The sequence below is a fragment of the Primulina huaijiensis genome, chromosome 18 (assembly GCF_012295235.1).
Source record: "Primulina huaijiensis isolate GDHJ02 chromosome 18, ASM1229523v2, whole genome shotgun sequence".
Classification (NCBI taxonomy): Eukaryota; Viridiplantae; Streptophyta; class Magnoliopsida; order Lamiales; family Gesneriaceae; genus Primulina; species Primulina huaijiensis.
The window spans coordinates 12371745-12376300 of record NC_133323.1 but is presented as its reverse complement, the minus strand read 5'-3'; the positions used below and the strand labels follow the sequence as shown (position 1 = coordinate 12376300).

The 4556-nt window shown below is 38.5% G+C and overlaps 1 pseudogene; it reads right to left on the bottom strand.

Moving 5' to 3' along the window:
* Positions 1-1634: 1634 nt before the first annotated feature.
* On the bottom strand, positions 1635-4356 carry LOC140964548 (DNA polymerase-like; annotated as a pseudogene).
* Between the last annotated feature and the right edge of the window lie 200 nt (positions 4357-4556).

The following is a 4556-nucleotide window of genomic DNA, read 5'->3' as shown; positions in this document are numbered from 1 at the left end:
AAACAAAATATGCCTCACCCAAAATTCTCACGGTCACTCCAAAGAAAATCACTCGTCTCTCCCCTCGTATATTTTTTTTTTTTTTTACAACAAATTCTCACTATTCACTTCAAAGAAATAACACTCACACTCAAATGTTTCCACTCGAATTTGATGTTTCTCTCGGAAGTGCATTCAAGCTTTGTATTTGAATATCAAACAATCAAGTTCAACTTGTGAACAATTGTGATCGAATCATTTAAACTGCGTAGACAAGCAATTTGAAGGTAAAAATTTTTTTTCTTTTCGATTGTGTGAGACACTTGTATATGACTCACAAAAAGGAATAGAACAAAATAAAAAAAAGAAAAAAAATGGTGAATTTTTGAATTTTTGGTACTCTTTTTTTTTTTTAGTACTTACTCGAAAATCCTTACAAAAAAAATCACCAAAAATTTTAGAAATTGACGAAGAACGATATACTAAAAATATAGATCTGAAAAAGGAACGAAAGGATAACAGATCTGATAATAGACGAGATAATAACGCGATAAACTTACATGAATTCAATGAACCTAAGCTCTGATACCAAATGATATGAATCCTCGTACCAATAAATAGCAAACACGATTAAAATCGAATCGCGCCCTCTATTCAATAACAAGCAAGGATCGATGTGTTGTCCCGATCTTTTGAATCAAGTGTGCGTGTGATTTTCACCTCTAAACTATAAAAAGTATAGCAACAAATAATCACGAAAAATAAGCAACCGAATTTATAACGAACCTTCAAAAAACAAGCCCTTGACAATCCGCACAAGAACAATCGACAAACGCCACAAAGTTAAAACTTTGATAAGTTTGATTTTGATTACAAAGCAAAGTTTTGAAAAAGTTTAAGAGAAAAACTCAAAGTTTGATAAACTCAATAATAATAATGTGTCTTGTGTGTAAAATTTCGTCCATAATATTGTGTACAATTTAAAGATTCTCAAAATCAAGTTACCAAGATCAATTAAACTCTAACTAGGAAACTAAAGATTTTCTCGCATCTGACTCGCGCTCGGGCGGTAGGATATTACCGCTCGAGCGCCGAGGGTTCTGGACTAATCGCGCTCGGGCGGTAGAAAATGACCGTTCGGGCGCCGAATGTTCTGGAAATCAACTCTTGGGTTGTACGTTTGGCGCTCGGGCGGTAGTATTTTACCGCTCGGGCGCGGAGCATTCTGGACGTTTTGTTCATTCATCACTTGAATGGTGTTCTTATGACTCCCAAACTTACTCTCATGCATCACGAACCCTTCAGCACTTTGCACCTTGCTTGTAAGTCCTTCTTTATTGCTCATAAGCCCTTGTAGTGCCTCTTTGAATTTATTTAGTCGTCCTCTCGTGATTGGTCCCTCCGGCAACTCTAAAGGATCCCATGCTTTCCTTGGAGCTTGACCATTCGTGTTCGCATCAGAAAACCTCGCCTTTCGCCTTTAGAGACTTTGGAGGACCATTTATCCTTTGAGAAGATTCAGCTTGAGCTTATTTTACTTTAAAAGGGCTTGTCTAGAAGTTTTTTTTTTTGGTCTCATGTTCCCATCTAAGGTAGCACCTGAAGTTCTAGGTTCCACCACACAGGCTAGTTTTGTCTGTGTCTTCTCAGGAGTTCTATCCTTCTTTATCAGTCACTTTATCAACGAACTTAGATCCTTGGGCGATATGACTAAGATAGTTATAAATCTCTGTGGCTTTGGAAGCAAGCTCTTCAAAAGTGATGGGTTGAGGACGATGTAAACTTAGATTCTTCCAGCGGTTGATCGAAGAATAGCAAGATATCTTATTGTAATAGTTAGCTAATTCCTTCAAACCCGTCAAAGTCCCATATCCCCTTCTCTGCCTTTGTCCCCTTACCAGCTTGCTAACTCCCTTCCCTCTAAGACCTCTACTTGAGACTATCCTATGATGAGAAGAAGATTCATATTCAAGTTATCCCAATAGTAAAGACCGCGCTTCCCTTGAAAACATACTTTTTGCCGTTCCCGTGATTATTTATCATAAATATCAAGACACATAGTCCATTTCCTTCTAGTTGGTGGTATCTTCTCGTCAGTCAAGATAAGATAGTCTTTATTCACCTCTGTTGATGTAGATTTATCTTCTTTATCTAATAGCGTTCTGTCTTCAGTAATACATGTCACTCTCTCACTAGTGGATTGAGTTTGCATCCTATTATCAGTAATCCTCTTAGCATCAAAAGGGTATTTTATCTCTTTGTATCTCTCGGCAATCCCTCTTTCAATAATAGAGAATTTCTCATTGAGAGTTCTATTTTCAATCTGTAGTTGTATTACATAATTCTTTAGTGATTTGATAATCTCTTTTCCAACGTGATCTAGGAAAGATAAGTCTTTGATATCAATTGGATCAGTATCAACCCAAGCATCTCCGTGATATACTGGTATCCTCTTAGTTTCAAGCTTAATCCCAAGCTTGAAAATAGTGTCTTTCTCGATCATGTTAAGAGTGTGCCAATCAATCCGGAAGTTGGCTTTCACCGGTACCAGTTCTGTACGAGATGGGTCTGCGTACTGTAACTCAAACCATTCAGGATGGACCTTGTTTTTAGCCGGTCCCTTGTACTTGAGTACATTGGTGCTATCAAATGCGGTGTAGAAATATGATTTAGGAGCTACAAAGTATCCTTTAAGGACTCTATCCTCTAACTTAAACTTTTCTAATATAGTTGAAGAGATTTCTTCTTCTGGTAGAGGACTACCAAGAACTACTGAGTCTGTGTCTGTGTAGTAGCTGTCTTCTCTTGAGATATAAGGGTACATATAGATCCTAGCTGAGGCAGTGATAGCAGCAGCAGGCTGGACAGCAGAGTTCTTCGGTGGATTCCAAAACCCTGGACCAGTCTCAGTATTGCTATGGTAGGCAACGATGTAGTTGTTCTCGCTAAGCAAATCACCGAATATCAACTCACTATTCCTGATCAAATGTTTGTATCGATTTGAATCGCAAACCTCAGTTATAGTGCTTTTTGGGTTAATGCCAAATCTTCCGTATAGCGAATTCATAAGGATCTTGTACACATAGGACATAGCTTCATTACTTTCTTTCTTTGCTGCTTGTCTGCTCTCGTAGAGTGAGCTAACAAAGTCCCTGAATGGGCTTTCAATCTTCTCAAAGAGGTAGCCTGAGATTGGAAGCACTGTGTAGCCTAAGTCTCTTGCATACTTTAACTCCTCGCTATAGTATACTCCAACAAATTCCCCGGGTGGAAAGATGAGAGTCTGATTCTTGTCTCGATAGGTTAGAAAGGGTTTCTTTATAGTATTCGGACATACCACATATGCCTCAATAAAGCCAAACAGACTATCTAAGTCCATGCATTCTAGATTACCATGCCAGACTGGCTTACCTCCAAGCATTGGATATTCCTTCATTACAAAGGGGTAGAGAGAGTTCACATCGTAGTAGTATAGGTCAGTACCATATGGGTTGTATGTATCAGTATGACCGCCATAGTAAGCATGCTTATAAAGTTGTCTTCATTCTTGTTAGGGATGTGGATTGGCCAATTAGAAGAATCATAGTATTTCATACGAAAGATGCTTAGTGCCAGTGATGGAAGGGTTATCTTACTTTCTATGTCAACCTTGTACACCTTTCAATAGAGCTTTTTGCATTAAACCCCCAAAGAGAAAATTGTCCTGCTTCATATAGTCAAAGAAGCTTCTTTTTTTCATTTCAAAATTTGACTGTGTAATCTCATCATATGGGATAGAGCCTTTTTGGCCTAGACCTGGGCATAGATTCTTAGCTAGGGATTCCAGTTTGCCAGGGAGTAGATTCAAGGAGTATCTGAAACGGAATAACAACTTCTTATTAGAATAGACTGATAACTCGTAAAGCCTATGGTTCCTCATTAGTGGCTTTAGCTTGTAGTTCTTGTGATGACATGCTAGGTGCTTAAGCAATAGAATTCCATCGAATCTAGAAAAGTTGTGGAAGTAGATAGTGAAACATGATTCTTCTTGTCTAACTATCGTTGATATCCGACATACAAAGTCATAAAGTACCTTAGTACTCTTTTCTTCAAAGGAATCCAAGATTATTGAGTAGTCTTCACTGAAGTAGGTTTCTATCATAATATCATTGAACTCTTCACCGGGACGAACCAGCATCAGACCTGCTGCATAAGGCTTATGAACGTTATCGATCAGTAGTGTCTCGGTATCGGCTACTATGAAGGGTTTCAGCTCTGTCCTACATGCTTTGAGTTCAGTGATATGGCTTGGATAACTACACTGACAATTTTTGATCTCTTTTGCTCTTATAGGCTCGATCTCACTAAACCCATCTTCTATCATTGATGAAAGTATGCGATCTCTATCCTCTAAAGATAGGGATGTCCTATCTAGAACACCTTCCGACCAAGTCCATTAATTGATCATAACGATATCGTGGAAATGCTGCACAGACCCATATATATAGGAACAGAAACAGAATCACCTTGATACTAAACCAGATCGAGTCGAGGATCTTCTTGGAAACGGAAAGATCTAGGATAGGCGGCCAACCTCC